The sequence below is a fragment of the Cherax quadricarinatus genome, chromosome 19, assembly GCF_038502225.1.
Source record: "Cherax quadricarinatus isolate ZL_2023a chromosome 19, ASM3850222v1, whole genome shotgun sequence".
NCBI lineage: Eukaryota > Metazoa > Arthropoda > Malacostraca > Decapoda > Parastacidae > Cherax > Cherax quadricarinatus.
Window position 1 is genome coordinate 36,837,458 of NC_091310.1, and position 20,946 is coordinate 36,858,403.

At 47.2% G+C, this 20,946-nt stretch overlaps 1 protein-coding gene across 4 annotated transcripts in view; it reads left to right on the forward strand.

Annotated features, from left to right (window-relative positions):
- The first annotated feature begins 6,955 nt into the window (after window positions 1–6,955).
- Window positions 6,956–20,946, forward strand: part of LOC128688312 (A disintegrin and metalloproteinase with thrombospondin motifs adt-1-like) — a 77,786-nt gene continuing 63,795 nt past the window's right edge. For 2 of the 4 annotated variants that reach the window (XM_070086659.1, XM_053776076.2), the window contains exon 1: window positions 6,956–7,056. The gene's annotated coding sequence lies outside the window, so the exon portion shown is untranslated. The remainder of the gene's footprint in view (window positions 7,057–20,946) is intronic. The other 2 variants (XM_070086658.1, XM_070086660.1) reach the window with 2 other exon arrangements.

The window sequence follows — 20,946 nt, forward strand, 5'->3', positions numbered from 1 at the left end:
TTTTCCAATATCCTCTCCCTTTCCTCCATGTAATATCTCTCAGGGAATATAACATTTAATGTAATTTCTTTGATCTTTGTCTCCGACAGGGACATCCTACTTGGCTTCAGAAATTATCACTATGTTCACACGTCGAGCTTCACCATCCTCACACCCTGTGTACCATCCTCACACCCTGTGTACCATCCTCACACCCTGTGTACCATCCTCACACCCTGTGTACCATCCTCACACCCTGTGTACCATCCTCACACGCTGTGTACCATCCTTACACACTGTGTACCATCCTCACACCCTGTGTACCATCCTCACACCCTGTGTACCATCCTCACACCTTGTGTACCATCCTCACACCCTGTGTACCATCCTCACACCCTGTGTACCATCCTCACACCCTGTGTACCATCCTCGCACCCTGTGTACCATCCCCACACCCTGTGTACCATCCTCACACCCTGTGTACCATCCTCACACCCAGTGTACCATCCTCACACCCTGTGTACCATCCTCACACCCTGTGTACCATTCTCACACCCTGTGTACCATTCTCACACCCTGTGTACCATCCTCACACCCTGTGTACCATCCTCACACCCTGTGTACCATCCTCACACCCTGTGTACATCCTCACACCCTGTGTACCATTCTCACACCCTGTGTACCATCCTCACACCCTGTGTACCATCCTCACACCTTGTGTACCATCCTCACACCCTGTGTACTATCCTCACACCCTGTGTACCATCCTCACACCCTGTGTACCATCCTCACACCCTGTGTACCATTCTCACACCCTGTGTACCATTCTCACACCCTGTGTACCATCCTCACACCCTGTGTACCATCCTCACACCCTGTGTACCATCCTCACACCCTGTGTACCATCCTCACACCCTGTGTACCATTCTCACACCCTGTGTACCATTCTCACACCCTGTGTACCATCCTCACACCCTGTGTACCATCCTCACACCCTGTGTACCATCCTCACACCCTGTGTACCATCCTCACACCCTGTGTACCATCCTCACACCCTGTGTACCATTCTCACACCCTGTGTACCATTCTCACACCCTGTGTACCATCCTCACACCTTGTGTACCATCCTCACACCCTGTGTACCATCCTCACACCCTGTGTACCATCCTCACACCCTGTGTACCATCCTCACACCCTGTGTACCATCCTCACACCCTGTGTACCATTCTCACACCCTGTGTACCATCCTCACACCTTGTGTACCATCCTCACACCCTGTGTACCATCCTCACACCCTGTGTACCATCCTCACACCCTGTGTACCATCCTCACACCCTGTGTACCATCCTCACACCCTGTGTACCTTCCTCACACCCTATATACCTTCCTCACACCCTGTGTACCATCCTCACACTCTCTGTACCATCCTCACACCCTGTGTACCTTCCTCACACCCTATGTACCTTCCTCACACCCTGTGTACTTTCCTCACACCCTGTGTACCTTCCTCACACCCTGTGTACCTTCTTCACACCTTGTGTACCTTCCTCACACCCTGTGTACCTTCCTAACACCCTGTGTACCTTTCTCACACCCTGTGTACCTTCTTCACACCTTGTGTACCTTCCTCACATCCTGTGTACCTTCCTCACACCCTGTGTACCTTCCTCACACCCTGTGTACCTTCCTCACACCCTGTATACCTTCCTCAAACCTTGTGTACCTTCCTCACACCCTGTGTACCTTCCTCACACCCTGTGTACCTTCCTCACACCCTGTGTACCTTACTCACACCCTGTGTACCTTCCTCACACCCTGTGTACCTTCCTCACACCCTGTGTACCTTCCTCACACCCTGTGTACCTTTCTCACATTGTTTACCTCCAGCTTGCGAGGTGTTACGAGGGAATGTGTAATAAGCGATTTAGTGCTCCCAGCTAGAATTCCAGCAGCAGCAGCAGCAGCAGCAGCAGCAGCAGCAGCAGCAGCAGCAGCAGCAGCAGCAGCAGCAGCAGCAGCAGCAGCAGCAGCAGCAGCAGCAGCAGCAGCAGCAGCAGCAGAAGAAGAAGAAGAAGAAGAAGAAGAAGAAGAAGAAGAAGAAGAAGAAGAAGAAGAAGAAGAAGAAGAAGAAGAAGAAGAAGAAGAAGAAGAAGAAGAAGAACAACAACAACAACAACAACAACAACAACAACAACAACAACAACAACAACAACAACAACAACAACAACAACAACAACTGAAAAATATTTGGAAAAACGGCAAATGTAATGAAAGTGGCAGAAAGAGTAGCTACAATAACAGGAAAAACACCTACAAAAACCAGCAAAAATAACAAGAAAAGTCTAAATTTAGTGCTTTATTATAAATACAATAACAACAACATCAATAATAATAATAATAATAATAATAATAATAATAATAATAATAATAATAATAATAATAATAATAATAATAATAATAATAATAATAAATGCAATTGCTATTATAACTACTAATAGTAATATTACTATCAACACACCTAACAAGAACGAGGACGAAAATAGGAAAAACAACAGCAGGGAAAACAAGAGCAGGAACGAGAAAAGTCGCAATAAAAAAAGCAGTCAAAGCAGCAACAGGAACAGCAACAATAGCAGAAACAAGGTCAGGTTTGTATGTCAACTGGGTTAACTTTCACCTGAGAGAATTAGCATATTCCTGTCACTGTTGGGGAAGAACTGGTGAATCCTGCCCCTTGCTTCCTGCGAGGCCTAGGCGCCTTCCTGGGAGACCTCCTAGGCGCCTTCCTGAGAAGCCTCCTAGGTGGATTCCTGAGAGGCCTCTTAGGTGCCTTCCTGGGGGACCTCCTAGGTGCATTCACAAGAAGGTTCCAAGGTGCCTTCTTAGAGGGCCTCATAGGTGCCCTCCCTGGGGCTTCCTAGGATCCTTGGGGATCCTTTAGGGGATAGTCGGCTGTTGTGGCATATAATCCTAAGAAAATGACTTCCAGGTTATTTCTCGTGAGCTTTCCTACTACCTTCTTTATCGCGATCACTTGACTGTTACCTTCCTCCTGACGTGGCTGTACAGCAGCTCAGGATCAGATATGGCTTTCGAGGCTACGTCATTTTCAAATTGTCTTTCAGTCTCTCTTCTTATTAATGAGTATTCGTTTTTGGCTCTTCTGCTCTCTTCCTTGTTTTCCCGTGTTCTTTTCTGTAGTTTGCCATGCTCTAGCACTTTCAACTCTTGCCTCTCAGTACCTGGGAGTGAACCAGGATCTCTTAGTACCACCGAGAGAACCATGATCTCTCAGCACCACCGAGTGAACCACGATCTCTCAGCACCACCGAGTGAACCATGATCTCTCAGCACCACCGAGTGAACCACGATCTCTCAGCACCACCGAGTGAACCATGATCTCTCAGCACCACCGAGTGAACCACGATCTCTCAGCACCACCGAGTGAACCATGATCTCTCAGCACCACCGAGTGAACCACGATCTCTCAGCACCACCGAGTGAACCACGATCTCTCAGCACCACCGAGTGAACCACGATCTCTCAGCACCACCGAGTGAACCACTCTGTTCGTGTCACTGTTTCTTTTGCTTCCAGGAGTTCCAAGTCAATTTCCCGTTACTTTATTACTATCATCTCCATTATTTTATTGGCTGTCTTCCCTTCCAGTTCCTTTTCTTACTAAGCATCTGCCCTGGCGTCACAGCCACAACACTGTTACACACCTGCCTTTACGCCACAACCCCAACACTGTTAAGTGTGTTACACCACTGGTCAGCCAGTGTTGTGTCAGTACTCTGGCAGGAGTACTGACACAACTGTGTTGATAAATTAGACACATGTGCAACACTTGGGTATCTTTACTGACGAAACGTTTCGCCACACAGTGGCTTCATCAGTCCAGTATAATGAAAAATGGTGAAGATCAGAAGGAGTTTGAGGTAATCATTCCCTGAACCATTCATCCACAAATCAACGGTGTGTCAGAGTCCACTACACTTAATAAAGTGTTTAATCAGTGGAAGCTCCTCTGGCTTGCCAAGGTAATTTTTATGTCATTATTCATTTGTTTGATAGCAGTAAACGCTGTAGAATGCCTAGTTTATTGTAGTTAAAGCGAAGTGCTATTTGTATAACAGTTTATTAGTCTGTTGTTACTCTCACTCTGACATGTTACAGTACCGTGACCGGAACAATACACGAATAACCCCACACTTAAGAGAGAGACTTACTACGACGTTTCGGAACGATTTAGATCATTTACAAAGTCAAAGCAGTAACGTAAATGATCCAAAGCGGAGCGAAACATCGTTGTCAGCAGCTCTGTCCTGTGTGTGGAGGTCACTTGTGTTAAGAATTTCAGGTCTTGTGTTGTGTCCACTTTTGTTGTTGTCAGTTATAATCAATAAAAGTTACTTCATCTTTACTATTTTCTATATAAACTATTAATATACAACTGTTATAGTCAGTAATAAAAATCTGCAAATTTATTCCATTATTTTTTGTTTTAACAAAATAAAACAAATTGTAAGAACAAATTAAAAGAAATTGTGAGAACCGAATTAAAAAAAAATATATTTTAATTATATGGTAACTTTATTTTCTAAATTTCAACTGAATAATTTTGTCTATACGTAATTCTGTATTTTTTTTCTTTTCGTAGACCTGAAGATGACAACAGAAAATCTCGAAACATTGTCTAAATCTCATTTTAAGATTTAGTCACACCTCAGAGTGTCTTCGTGTTGATGAAGAGCTCTTGATCCGAGGAATTAGAACGACTCTTCCTCCATTTTTATATCAGCCCTAATTGACTCTCATTCTCCAGGCACTGGTCCCTACGGGTTTAGTGCTACTTTATGAATACATGTTTAATAATCTGCAAGAACTGTCTATGAGAGTACCCAACATTGGTGCACCAGGAGTGGATACCCAGCACTGGTACACCAGGAGTGGATACTCAACACTGGTACACCAGGAGTGGATATCCAACACTGGTAAACCAAGAGTGGATACCCAGCACTGGTATACCAGGAATGGATACCCAACACTGGTACACCAGGAGTGGATGCCCAACATTGGTACACCAGGAGTGGATACCCAACATTGGTACACCAGGAGTGGATACCCAGCACTGGTACACCAGGAGTGGATACCCAACACTGGTACACCAGGAGTGGATACCCAACATTGGTACACCAGGAGTGGATACCCAACATTGGTACAGCAGGAGTGGATACCCAACACTGGTACACCAGGAGTGGATACTCAACATTGGTACACCAGGAGTTAATACCCAACATTGGTACACCAGGAGTGGATACCCAGCACTGGTACACCAGGAGTGGATACCCAACACTGGTATACCAGGAGTGGATACCCAACATTGGTACACCAGGAGTGGATACCCAACATTGGTACACCAGGAGTGGATACCCAACACTGGTACACCAGGAGTGGATACCCAACATTGGTACACCAGGAGTGGATACCCAACATTGGTACACCAGGAGTGGATACCCAGCACTGGTACACCAGGAGTGGATACCCAACACTGGTACACCAGGAGTGGATACCCAACATTGGTACACCAGGAGTGGATACCCAACATTGGTACACCAGGAGTGGATACCCAACACTGGTACACCAGGAGTGGATACCCAACACTGGTACACCAGGAGTGGATACCCAACATTGGTACACCTGGAGTGGATACCCAGCACTGGTACACCAGGAGTGGATACCCAACACTGGTACACCAGGAGTGGATACCCAACATTGGTACACCAGGAGTGGATACCCAACACTGGTACACCTGGAGTGGATACCCAACATTGGTACACCAGGAGTGGATATCCAACACTGGTACACCAGATGGGGATACCCAACATTGGTACACCAGGAGTGGATATCCAACACTGGTACACCAGATGGGGATACCCAACATTGGTACACCAGGAGTCGCCGCTGAGTTGTTCATCGTGTCTTACCCTCGACAAGAGACATTTTCATTATCACAGAAAAACCGGTCGTGGTAGCTGAGCTGGAGACACACACAGCTCCGGGTGCATGAATCTAACCCCGTCACGTCGATCCCAAGCACGCCTTACAATTTTAAGGAAGCCTCGTGACGGGGCTGAGAGGGTATCAAAACCCTGGAAACCTATCACAGGTGTGTCAGAGGCACCTGCTAGACGCCAGTGCCCAGCAGAGAGAGAGAGTTATGGGTCCAGCTTTCTGGCTCCCAGCGCGAGTGTTGCTGCCAACTCTGAAGATATGCTCACATTATTCTCACACAGGCTGAATTCTCTCAATGGAAACTTGTACACAACAGCTGCCGCTCAGCTAGGCTCAGCGCACACCCTCTCACACACAGTTATCACCTACATTCACTCTAATAACACTGAATATTCAGTAGCCAGGCGCACCGCCTCGGAAAATGATTGCCGTATAGGGGAAGAGTTCTAAGTACTTTGTTTCTTTGTGAGATCGTTGCTTTGCGCATTTTAATTCGTTGTATAACGATAGTTTTTGAGTTTGTATTGGTGGTCGCGGAGTAGGAATAAACTCGTGTTATGACTCAGTAGACTGCTTAGTGTGTCCTGGAGAGCAGGTGGGAGAGTTTGGTGAATCTTGTTAGTCACCTGGTTCGTTCACCCCATCTTCCATCACGGTTGATGGGGGTGGGGGATAGGGGAAGAATGGAGGGTGTTGGTGATGGGGAGACGCTGAAAGGGGCATGTGGGGTGAAGGAGTGGATGATGGATAGGGTGGGTGGGGGTGAAGGAGAAAGCGATGACTAGAACAGGTGAGTAGAGAGAACGATGAACATGATGTGTGAGAGAAAAAGAGCGACGAGGGACACGGAATGGGTGATGAAGATAAACGACGGAGGCAAGTGGTGTGAGGGAGGGAGGGAGGGAAGGAAGGGGAGGTAGGTCACAGGGCGTTTATGTATCAAGTGAGGGCGCTACAAACCAGTTGAGGGAGGCTGTGCGTGTGTGCTCGACGCGCCGCTGCACCAACAGGTACTGAAGCAACACTAAGGTGATGAGCTGAGTGCGAAGCAACCATCAAGTAAGTGAAATTATGGCAAAAAAAAAAAATAAATAAAACGACAAGTAGTGATAAGAAAGACACAAAAAAAAAATAGAAAAAAAAAAACTTCATTAGAGGTACACAATGTTTCGTTGACAAGTAATGAACTTCCTCAAGTTCGTTATATGTACTTCAGTCTTTTACGCAGCTATCAAGTAAGTTATTTGCAGTAATACCTTAGCACTGTTATTGACCTTAAACAATGGTCTTCCTGTCTACACAGGACGGCATACTTGCCTCCATATCCGTTTACTGGATAATATTTCATTACAGAGTCTCTCACACGTTATTCCTACATACAGTTTTGTCCACCATATCCTCGTCACCCTCCTGAAATCTCCCAGCTCAGACTGATTTATTTCATTACCTTTCTGTGCGATTGAATATGCCAGAAAAAAAACATTCTAAGTGGAGAAGTACGAAAGGAAAGCCCTCCTAAATGGTGAAGGATGACAGAAAAACCGTCATATAGATCAGGGTGGCCACACTTTGGTTTATATCGTATTTCGATGATAATAACAAATACACCACCCTCAACACACAAGAATTTGCTTCAAGAAGAATGTTCTAAAACTCGTAGCACATTGACATAAACACACACACACACACACACACACAAACTTATTTAATACCACAACTCAACTCTAAAACACTTGACATGGGCATGTTTCCGTTCACCTGCTCCCCCTGTTCACGAAACGGAAGACAAATACCTGGATGTTATTCACTGGGGAGAGGCACTGAAGGACACAAGAAGAAATAACCCCCCCCCCTTGCCTTGGTGCTTTTTGACTATCCTGGGTTAGTAATCCGCTGGAGTCATTACAGTCAGAAAAATCGGAAAATTGTGGCTCCACTTGCTTAGAATGACTCAAATTCATAACCAAATCTTTGTTTAACACAGTGATGTCTTCAGTAGCGCCCCCATGGGACCATACATGACAACTTCAGCTACAGCCTCCGTTATTATTGGCTGCTATTGTTTTCTTTTTCACTTTTTTAATCATATCATAGCTACTAATTCCACAACAATAATAAAAGTAGCACCTGCTCTAAGCAACAGGAATTTCTTAAATATATATATAAAAAAAAAATACGAAGTACACGAGAGTCATTAAAGCTGTGGTTCACCGATACACTAACACCATGAATATTTTAATCCCTATATTAAGAATTAGAGTAATCTTTCAGTGTAAATACACTGAAAGATCTACAAGTTTAGGACCGATCGGGTCATCCGAGGAGAATAATACACATCGACATTGGAGAATTCATAAGGATTATCGACTGGACGACGATTGGAAAACAGTGTGTGTTGTGTTCGCAAATCTGTGTTAGTTTACGCACAGATTAGCGTCATTCCTGGTGATCCTTGGACTGTGTTCAGTGCTTCGGAGCAGTGAGCCACGAGAGGGTGGCTACGGGCCCCGACTGGGGCTCTGAGCCTCACAGCTCTGCACCCAGTGTGGGCGGCTGTGAGGTCACAGGCAGCGGCTCTGCTGCTGGCTCTGTCCCCACACCTACAGTCGCCATGACAGATCCAGGAGAGCGGCCTAAACGTTCCTTGGAATGCGGGGACGAGTTGGAGGACGACGTGGGGCAGGTGGGAGCCCCCACCAAGAAGGCCAAGGATGCAGTGGAGACTACTGTACCTACCAATTTGCCACTAGGTCCGTCGGCAGCCCCTACCCAAGAAGACTTGCACCCCCAGATGGCCACAGGGGTCGTGGAAGGAAGCCAGGAGGATGTAGCTCCTCAAGTGGCAAGGATGGAGCCATCCCAGGTCCCTACACCAGTTGCGTTGGCCTCCACAGTGGATGGGGACTGGTTGACTCCACGTGGAAGGAGGAGTTCCCGCTCAGCTCTGGCACAAGCAACCAGGGCCTTCAACAAATTCAAGGTTCCCAACTACGGGTTTGTAAGGTATCTGGAAGGTCTCCCCCACCTCAAGTTCCGCTGCGAGTTCACTCTCAGGAACGAGGTTCTGGTCATTCCTCGGGACGAAGACTCTTACGAGGAGTTGAGGGGGCTGGTTGTGACCCATCCCAGCATGGTGGAACTGCTTGCTTCGGAGAAGGTGTACAAGGGGGTGCTTTTACACGTCCCTGTGCCCCTCCCACTAGACCCCATTTTGGAAGTGCCCAATATTGTCAAGGCGGAGCGACTCACTGCAACGGTGAACAAGGTGCCCACCCGCCAGGTGCTGATCCACCACAAAGGTCCACTTCCCACGCACCTGGACCTTGGAGTCTGGGGAAGATTCAAGACCCGACCGTACCTGTCAGGCCCAGTACAATGCTTCAACTGCCAGGGGTTCAATCATATTTCAGCCACCTGCCAGCGAGAGAAGAAGTGTGGTGTGTGCAGCAAGGCACACGACTCGAAGGACTGCATTGCACTCCTCAAACATCCACCTGGCGAAGCCCTTCGGCCAGAGCCCAAGTGTGCCAACTGCTCGAAGAGGCACCATGCCTGGAACCGGAGCTGTCCTGTGATGGTGCAGCACTGGCAGCAGGTTCGTCATCGGAACGACCCGACAGCCCCGACGCCACCCAGCCTTGGAACTGCCCAGCAACAGTCAGCATGGGCTCCAATCACGGTTCCCCGGATACCGCAGGAGGGCAATACCAGCGAGTTCCCAGCACTGGGCTCCCAGCGGTGGCATCAGAGGGCAGACACTGGTTTGCAGCAGCGCGGTCAACTGCGGCGTCAGATGGCAAGGTGGCCAAGAAGGCAGAATCATTGGGAAAAACAGCCACAGGCCAGGCACACTGCCCAGCAGGTCCCAGCTGGGCACCAATATTCCCTGCCATACGGCCAGCAGGCCTCTTCCCAAGGACAGGCCCCTACTGTGAGCGGCCAGCGTCAGGCAGAGGTTCCCCGCCAGGGGACTTGGAAGCCCATGGCCACTCATGCCGGGCCCAGGGTGCACCCAGCTTATGCTGCTGCAGTGTCGATAGCCACCCAGACATACCCAGTGACCCAGCCCCGCCTCGACGGGTCGTCCAGCTCAATGCCTGCAGAGGTAATGGTCGAATCCTTTCCGGATCGACTGAAGAAAACCATCGGGGTCATCTCAGCGCTCCTCTGTCGCCTGCTGCCGTCGGCAGAGGACAGGGGCGCCTGCAGGCAGCTCCTGTCATGGATGCTGGGCGTGGTCCTACTGGACAGGAAAGACTCAATGGAACTTCAAGCCATCATCCAGGAGTCCTTCCAATCTGTGATGGAGGAGGCCCCGGAGTCGCCAACAACGGACGACGAGTCCCAGGCAGAGATGGAATCAGTGAGCCACCTCTGCGGCCCTTGAAGATCCTCCAGTGGAACATTTGTGGGCTGCAGCGGAAAATTCCCTTAGTGATTGAAGCTGCAGTTCAGGATGAGGTTGATGTCTTCCTGTTTCAGGAGACACTCACCGATTTGTCACGTCAAATGCAGCCACGTATTCCGGGATTCTCTGCCTACCTTCAGCGCCTGGAAGGGACTGGCAGGGGCACGGCGATCTACGTCAGGACCACTATCCCTCATTCAATCTCCACTGACCCCATCGACTGTGGGGAGGGCGTAGAGGTTCAGGCTGTCACCCTACACCTGGCAGATGGACCTCTTGTGGTTTACAATATTTACAGAAGCTCTAGGTACACCCTTGACATCTCAGAAGTGGCAGCACTCGCCCCAAGGGAGGGTCTTGTTGTGGCTGGGGATATCAATGCCCACCACCCAATACTTTCTTCTGTCTCTCCTACCAACGCAGCTGGGAGGCACCTTGCGGCTGTGCTGGAGGAGGTCCCTGAGATCGCCCTCCTCAATAATGGTGAGCCAACCCATCACTATGGTGGCCGCTTGGATGTCACACTCATCTCTAGGCGGTTGCTCTCGAGCGCTAGATGGGAGGTCCACCCCCGTCTCACCAGTGATCACTTTGCAGTGGTCACTACGCTGATGGTCCAGAGGTGCTCTCCCCCCACACCTACCCCCAGATGGAATCTAAAAAAGGCCGACTGGCAGTGCTTCCAGGAGGTCATTGAGCGTTGGTGGGCGGAGTCTCCCCTTCCAGACGACCCAGATGAGGCGGCTGAAAGCTTGCAGGTGGCCTTCACATGTGCAGCTGAGGCAGCAATACCTAAGATTACAGGCGGAGGGTCATATAAACGTGACTGGTGGTTTTACGATGAGGACATCAGGGAACAGAACCACCGCATCAATGTTGTACGCAAGATGCATAGGCGTAATCCCACGGTTGAGTCCATGCGTCTGCTCAGGGAAGTGGTGCGGCATGCACGCCATGTCTCACACAGGGTCCGGCAGGCTAAATGGTTCGAGTGGTGTGCCTCCTTCAGCTACTCCTCCACCTTATCTGAGATTTGGACCAAGTTACGATTGGCCACTGGGCAGCGTCGCAGTGTGGCTCGGTTGCACCCAGACCCCGCAACGGAGGCAGAGCGTCTGGTGGACCTATTCACCTCCAGAGCGGCCATGGCTCAACTGCCTCAGGATCTCCAGGACCTCCAAGCCACCCTCCTTCCTAGAAGGGTGATGGTGATCCAAGCAGCATGCCAGGCTGGGGATGTCACGGATGAAGACTTCACCGACCAGGAGCTCCAGGCAGCCTTCACATCTCATCGAGACACTGCTCCGGGGCATGATGGTATCACCTATGGCATGATCACTCGGTCTGGCCATTCTGGACATTCAGCTGTCCTGGGAGTCATCAACCAGACTTGGCGAGCTGGCAAACTCCCTGTCGTATGGAAGGAGGCTGACATCATACCGATTCCTAAGCCTGGGGATCCTGGCAGTGTGAGACCCATCTCCCTCACCAGTTGCATCTCGAAGGTGTCTGAAAGGATGGTGTTGGTGCGCCTGAGGTGGAAGCTTGGCCCTCCTCATAAACACCTCTATGGCTTCACCAGAGGAGTGGGCACTTTCGAAAGCCTTACCACTCTACTGACCGGCATTGGGTCGGACGCCCAAGCCCACATTGTTGTCTTTCTTGACCTCGAGAAAGCTTTTGAGCTAGCCAGTGCACCTGCCATCCTCTCACTCTTGGCCCGCAGGGGGATTAAAGGCAGGCTGCTTTCATGGCTTCGTTCCTATCTCCAGGACAGGCGGGCCCGGGTGCGCTTCCAGGGGCATTCCTCTTCTCTCAAGACCCTGGACAACGGCACTCCACAGGGCGGGGTGCTTAGTCCCACCCTGTTCAATGTACTGATGCATCAGCTGGTGTGCCTGCCTTTCTCCAGAGGGACCATCCTCCTCAGCTATGCCGATGACCTGGCACTTGTCGTACCTAGGAAGCGCCGGCTTTTGCAGCGTGCCCAGGAGGCCCTCGATCTGCTGGCTTCCACCTGCCGTCACTTGGGACTCAAGATATCTGCAGCAAAATCCAAAGCCATGATCCTTCGCACCAAGGTGCCCAGTCAGAGGCTGCGGGTCCTGGGCATCGACCTGGAGTGGGTTCACAGTTATAGGTACCTTGGCATCTACATTGACAGGCACCTCACCTTCCAGAAACATGTGCGCCACATTAAAGAGAGGGCTCTGCAGAGGGTCAGGGCATTGAGTGCCATGGCCAACCCTAGGGTTGGGGCCAGCCTCGAGGTCATGAGGTTGTTCTACATCCAGGCAATACGTTCCCTCGTTGACTATGGGGCACTTGCTCTGGTTCACGCCAGACCCACAAACATCAAATCCCTCTGTGTCATCCAGAACACAGCTGTACGGGCCATGCTGGGGGCTCCTAGGTGGGCCAATGCAGTGGCTCTGAACCTTGAGGTGCAGCTACAGCCTCTTGAAGACAGGATCCAACTGGTAGCTGCCAGGAGGATTGCAAAGTATCTCCGACTCCCAGGGGCTGACAAACTGATGAGAGATTTACGGGTCCGCCAGGGACAGGTCATTCCACTGCATCCCGGCCGCCGATGGATGTGGTCGGTAGCAGATGCCACACAGAAGCTCTTGCCCATGACATTGCTCCAGGCGGGAGGCTGCGACAGACTGGCAGCGAACTACGCGGTGCCACCCCCCTGGGCACCAGAGCTGTTTGAGGTGAGCTGGACAACCCTACCAGACAGCAAGAGGCTTTGCACCCGGGACATTCTGCACCACCTTGCCTCGGCTAGCATTGTGGGTGCGGAAGGCCCAGGGAGTGTGCCATATTACACTGATGGCTCCAGAGACCCAGTGGCAGGCCGCACAGCTGCTGGGATGTTCCACAGCAATCTGACAGCAGGTTGGCGCCTCCCAGACCATTGCACCATCCTCCAGGCCGAACTCTTTGCCATCCAACAAGCTCTGCGGCATGCTCTTTCAGACCATCAGCATCCCCCCATCATCCACGTTGATTCCAAGGCAGCAATCCAAGCGCTTATGCACAGAGAGCCAAAGGACAACATACACTTAATCACATCCATCCGGGGTGACCTGCAGACTCTCATGGCCCAGGGTCGCAGGGCTACCATCAACTGGATCCCGAGCCATGTGGGTATCCCTGGCAATGATGCTGCAGATGAGGCTGCTAGGACTGCAACCCTCGAGGCACAGCCACATGCTGCGATCTCCATCAGCCTCAGCCAGATTGCGCTGTTAGCTGCTGGTGCAGCGAGGCGCCCATTCCCTGATCCTGGGGATTCACGGAGCCTCTGTTGGTATGTCAGGGCGACCCACAGGGTGCCCCCTCCAGGTCTTCGGACACAGTCCAGGGAACTGAGGGTGCATATCCACCACCTACGCTTAGGGTATCCCACCACTGCCCGGATTGTTGAACGGGCACGAGAGGAGCTCTGTGCCCATTGTGACCGAATGGTTCCGCAGCCCTTGGTGCACTACCTGTTAGACTGCCCGGCTACGATGCCCCTTCGCCGTAGACACTTCCCAATGACCCCAGTAGGGCAGACCCGAGAGAATGAGGCAGCACATCTTGTGTACTTAGCTGTCAGGGACTTGGAAACCTTACTTCCAGTCCTTGCATGTCATCCACCCCCCCGCTGAAGTTGTTGCGAGGGCCTGCTTTGGGCCTCCATTGCACTGCACCCCAGCCACTGTTAGTGCACACTGACGTTTGGTACGTCATCTGGCCATAGGGCCGGTGAGGTACCCCCCCCTTCCTGCTGAAGACCTGCCACACAGGTGCAAGTAACGATGGATGTCACTTCCCTACCCGGGGAGCCAATGCCGGGTCACCAAAATGGAAGAGACCCGGGCCGGGATTACCGGCGAATCAAATAGAATAGAATGTTCAAGCACATCGACACCATGCCTAATCCTTCTAGGGTAGGGTAGGTGCCTGAGCCCGAGCCTTTAGCTCATAAGACTGTCATTCCCATTTGCCCCCTTGGGGCGGGGATGGCAGACCAGAGAGGCCTAGCTTGTGGCTAGGCCTGGGGACAGTTGGTCCCAAAGATGAGGAGGTACTTATGCCTCCTCCCATGGGAGACTTAGGTCTCAGACACTCCCTAGAGAGGGAGCCAAGGCCGGGCCACCACTTGGAAAAGGCCCGGGCCGGGAGAATACCGGCGAATATTTAATAATAAATACAAGTTTAGGATATATGTACTTGTGGAACGTGAACAACATGGTTGATTGAGCTGTTAGGTGTAATTATCGACTACAAGGTTCATTAATGCTTACAATAGGATTAAAATAAGCTCTCAGTGTATATACATATACACTATATATATATATATATATATATATATATATATATATATATATATATATATATATATATATATATATATATATATATATATATATATATATATATACATATATATACAGTGTATATATATGTATATATATATATATATATATATATATATATATATATATATATATATATATATATATATATATATATATGTATGTATGTATATATATATATATATATATAGTCATATATATATATATATATATATATATATATATATATATATATATATATGTCGTGCCGAATATGTAAAACTGGTCAATTAGCAAGAACTCATTTAAAATTAAGTCCTTTCTAAAATTTTCTCTTATACGTTTAAAGATATATTTTTTTCATTAATGTTGACGTAAAAATTTATAATTTTGCACCAAAAGGAACTTAGAAAACTTACCTAACCTTATTATAACAAGAACAATTTATTTTAGCCTAACCCAACTAAATATATTTTAGATTTGTTTACAATAATTTAATACAAAACAAACACAGTGAAATATATATTTTTTCGATAGGTTCAGAATGATTTTGGCGAAATTATTGCATACACAAATTTTCACTTGTCCTATATGGCAAGACGAGCGTTGCTATTTAAGCCAAGATCGCAAGTTCTGCCTATTCGGCACGACATATATATATATATATATATATATATATATATATATATATATATATATATATATATATATATATATATATATATATATATATATATATATATATATATATATTATGTAGATTTTATAGGCATATTGCACAGTTTTTGAAGATTACAATTGTCTTACATGGTAATATATGATCAAATTACCTAGGATACTGCAACAAAAGTCAGGGTTTAATGTCCTCTGGAGTCCTTGTATCATATAACTGTTAGGTGAAGTGATAGTCAGTTATGATAACTGAACACAAAATAAACTGAGTGAATCAATCACATGGATGTGAAATGCTTGAGAATTAAGAAAAAAAAAACAGTGGAATATGAGAGTTGCACGATTATTATCTACGCAAAATGTGTGTCCTCCCTCACTGCTTCATACACTCACTACACACCTCTCTTAAACTGGTTTATACAGAGACTGTCCTTGACACGATCAACCAGTCCCTGACACTCCTTTATTGCAGTGTAACACAAGGTGCTCGAAGCCTGGCCACCTGTGTAACACAAGGTGCTCGAGGCCTGGCCACCTGTGTAACACAAGGTGCTCGAGGCCTGGCTACCTGTGTAACACAAGGTACTCGAGGTCTGGTCACCTATGTAACACAAGGAGCTCGAGGCCTGGCTACCTGTGTAACACAAGGTACTCGAGGTCTGGCCACCTATGTAACACAAGGTGCTCGAGGCCTGGTCACCTATGTAACACAAGGTGATCGAGACCTGGCTACCTGTGTAACACAAGGTGCTCGAGGCCTGGCCACCTATGTAACAAAGTACTCGAGGCCTGGTCACCTATGTAACACAAGGTGCTCGAGGCCTGCTCACCTGTGTAACACAAGGTGCTCGAGGCCTGGTCACCTGTGTAACACAAGGTGCTCGAGGCCTGGTCACCTATGTAACACAAGGCGCTCGAGGCCTGGCCACCTATGTAACAGAAGGTGCTCGAGGCCTGGCCACCTATTCAAAGTTTATTCTCTATAAGGATTACAATGCTGAGTTTACAGAATTTGGTTATTGTGTGGTTTACATGTAGTAAAATAATGATTACAGAGTGTACCACTAGAACACCTAGCGTGGCTAGGCATTTCGGGCAGACTTAGTTTAATTCTTAATTTTAAAATTTTACAAATTATGAGGTAAGTTGGTATTATGGCTAAGTGACTAAATACTAGTTTGTGAGTTTAGCAATGTGAATGATTTTGTTTTGGAACAGTACATAGTTTCAGTATTGGAGTATCACAGGATTCATTATTTTAAGATTGAGATTAATATTTCTGTTTATGGTCAAATGGGTGAGTGAGTGTAAGTGTGAACCACCAGGTGGTATTCGTGTAGTTAGTTGACGGGGTGTATCAGGGAGATAAGATGTTTTCTAATGGTAGTTTTGAAGGTGATGAATGTGTCTGCAGTTCTAGAGTTCTCAGGTAGGGTGTTCCAAATTTTAGGGCCTTTGACATACATTGAATTTTTGTAAAGGTTTAGTCGGACACGGGGAATGTCGTAGAGATGTTTGTCTGGTGTTATGCCTGTGGGTTCTGTCACAACTATCAAGAAAGCGTTTTAGGTCAAGGTTGATATTGGAGTTTAAGGTCCTGTAGATGTAGATTGCACAGTAGTAAGTGTGGATGTACTGAACAGGGAGTAAGTTTAGATCTATGAAGAGTGGGGAAGGGGGTATTGCCAGGGATGGGATTTAGTGATTATTCTTACTGCGGCTTTTTGTTGGGTTATTATTGGCTTTAGGTGTGTTGCTGCAGTTGATCCCCAAGCACAAATAGCATAGGTGAGGTATGGATAAATAAGTGAGTGGTATAGTGTGAGAGGGGCATTTTGCGGCACGTAGTATCGTATCTTGGAGAGGATCCCAACCGTTTTGGATACTTTTTTGGTTATGTGTTGGATATGGGTGCTGAAATTCAGGTTGTTGTCAAGGTATAGGCCTAGGAATTTGCCCTCATTATGTCTGGTAATTAGAGTGTTGTCGATCTTAATGTTAATTTGTGCATCTCCTGCTCTGCTACCAAACATAATATAGTAGGTTTTGTCAGTGTTAAGCGTAAGTTTATTGGCTGTCATCCAAGTCGATATTTTGATCAGCTCCTCGTTAACAATGGTGTTGAGGGTGGCAAGATTAGGGTGAGAGATGACATAAGTCGTGTCGTCAGCAAAGAGAATGGGTTTCAGGTGTTGGGATACGTTTGGAAGATCATGATGTATGTAACACAAGGTGCTCGAGACCTGGCCACCTCCTGTAACACAAGGTGCTCGAGGCCTGGCCACCTCCTGTAACACAAGGTGCTCGAGGCCTGGCCACCTGTGTAACACAAGGTGCTCGAGACCTGGCCACCTCCTGTAACACAAGGTGCTCGAGGCCTGGCCACCTCGTGTAACACAAGGTGCTCGAGGCCTGGCCACCTGTGTAACACAAGGTGCTCGAGGCCTGGCCACCTCCTGTAACACAAGGTGCTCGAGGCCTGGCCACCTGTGTAACACAAGGTGCTCGAGGCCTGGCCACCTGTGTAACACAAGGTGCTCGAGGCCTGGCCACCTCCTGTAACACAAGGTGCTCGAGGCCTGGCCACCTCCTGTAACACAAGGTGCTCGAGACCTGGCCACCTCCTGTAACACAAGGTGCTCGAGGCCTGGCCACCTCCTGTAACACAAGGTGCTCGAGGCCTGGCCACCTCCTGTAACACAAGGTGCTCGAGGCCTGGCCACCTACTGTGTATGTATGATAATCAATGTATCTGTATATGTGTATACCTGAATAAACTTACTTGCCTACATGTTATCTTTGAAACAAGTCCAGAATGAATCTCATCATCCTATTCTGAGTAATTTGCAAACTGCTTTTTTTTTTTGTTAGAGTACCACGTAGAACAAACATAATGTAAGTAACTTTATTTAGGTAGAGGTGCACATCAATACAGTTACACAAATTATTATACATAATGGCGTATGTGTAGGTTACCTAGAATAACACCCCCCCCCCAAAAAAAAAAGTCGGACAAAGTGACTAATTTCCATAATATAACAACTATTTTTTCATTTCTAACCAAAAAAAGTGGTAGGTCGGCCTTAAGGATTAGTATCCAAATGCCTAGCATGTTTGAGGAAGGGATAAAAAAATTCTTATGTAAGATTGCCATGTTATTTAGGAAGCCTGCGGCCATAGAAGGTATAAAACCAGTTTAGAAGAGTCAGGTGGGAGGGCGACCACAGAGAACCTCAAACAATTTACTGTTACAGAAAACGGAGGAGCTACAATGGGTACCTAATGAATAAAGCAAAACAAACGCTATATGAAGGAGACTATAATAACTGGGAGGAGGATGAGAGGCCGACATCAACCACATTTAGATTATTAATCCAGAGACTTAGTAACCCTAGATAACCCAAGAAAACCAAGCACTGTGGCTTATTTCCTGTGGTGTCCTTTTATCTCCCCTCCCCCCCACAGGATGCGGCCCACAACAGTCAACTAACCATTGAGTACTTATTAACAAGTGCATAGCTATGAAAATTGGAAGAAGATAAAGGAGACCAAAAACAGAGTGCAGACAGGAGGGACCAAAGCTGCAAACCTCATTCAAGGAGGATCCTGGAGAGTGATTTGTTGTAGCAAACATTCGTATGCCTATTGTGGAAAATACTGTATATATTTTCCAGAAATTCAGTATTTATATGTAAATAGATGGCCATACTGTATTTAATAATATTTATGTCATAGAAAACGGAAAGCCTGCGTCTGCGCAGACGAGACTCGCCATCTTGGTTTTGAATTGGATACAACATTATTGTAATGGGAAGGAATTTTCGTGCTCTAGAGGTTAAAATTGGGCTGACACCTCTCAAATTGGAGGCGAAATTGTTGGACATGCATTCCTGCATAACTTGAGATATCAGACGACTGGACAAGACAGCTCCAGGAACCTCAGATAAGCTTTCTAGATTTGTGTATAATTCTGGCCAGTGTTTTCATAAATTTAGTTAGTGAGGTTTTTCTGAGTATGATACAACTTAATATCCAGTCAAATTGGTGAGTGATATTAAGATATATTTTCCTTCCATTATGTAATTATGTATATATATAACCATTTATTATTTTTAATATACAGTCCACAAATTTATATATTTACCAGTAGTAATCCTGGTGTATGTATATATCATTTAATTAATAGGTCCAGAGCAACTTGTGCTTATGACAGTGGTAGGTATCGAAGGGGGACATTTTTTGCGACCTAGGTGTCCCAAATTCCTACTTGTCTATGTAACCTGGAGTTTACCTGGAGAGAGTTCCGGGGGTCAACGCCCCCGCGGCCCGGTCTGTGACCAGGCCTCCTGGTGGATCAGAGCCTGGTCAACCAGGCTGTTGCTGCTGGCTGCACGCAAACCAACGTATGAGCCACAGCCCGGCTGATCCGGAACTGACTTTAGGTGCTTGTCCAGTGCCAGCTTGAAGACTGCCAGGGGTCTGTTGGTAATCCCCCTTATGTATGCTGGGAGGCAGTTGAACAGTCTCGGGCCCCTGACACTTATTGTATGGTCTCTTAACGTGCTAGTGACACCCCTGCTTTTCATTGGGGGGATGTTGCATCGTCTGCCAAGTCTTTTGCTTTCGTAGTGAGTTATTTTCGTGTGCAAGTTCGGTACTAGTCCCTCTAGGATTTTCCAGGTGTATATAATCATGTATCTCTCCCTCCTGCATTCCAGGGAATACAGGTTTAGGAACCTCAAGCGCTCCCAATAATTGAGGTGTTTTATCTCCGTTATGCGCGCCGTGAAAGTTCTCTGTACATTTTCTAGGTCGGCAATTTCACCTGCCTTGAAAGGTGCTGTTAGTGTGCAGCAATATTCCAGCCTAGATAGAACAAGTGACCTGAAGAGTGTCATCATGGGCTTGGCCTCCCTAGTTTTGAAGGTTCTCATTATCCATCCTGTCATTTTTCTAGCAGATGCGATTGATACAATGTTATGGTCCTTGAAGGTGAGATCCTCCAACATGATCACTCCCAGGTCTTTGATGTTGGTGTTTCGCTCTATTTTGTGGCCAGAATTTGTTTTGTACTCTGATGAAGATTTAATTTCCTCGTGTTTACCATATCTGAGTAATTGAAATTTCTCATCGTTGAACTTCATATTGTTTTCTGCAGCCCACTGAAAGATTTGGTTGATGTCCGCCTGGAGCTTTGCAGTGTCTGCAATGGAAGACACTGTCATGCAGATTCGGGTGTCATCTGCAAAGGAAGACACGGTGCTGTGGCTGACATCCTAATAATTATCTTTGTTATCATTTACTGTTATGTACATAATTAGTTACATTCAGATAAATGCAATTTTCCACATTTAATTTGCCCGTTGGTCCTTCAAACCGGATGTAATTAGTCAAGTCATTAATTAGTTAATTACTTAATAATTATATGTGAAATGACAGAAGGAGGTGGATGTTAAGTTCACAAATTTGCTTAATGTGTAGTGGATTATAATTATTATAATATTAATTTGGATAAGTCAA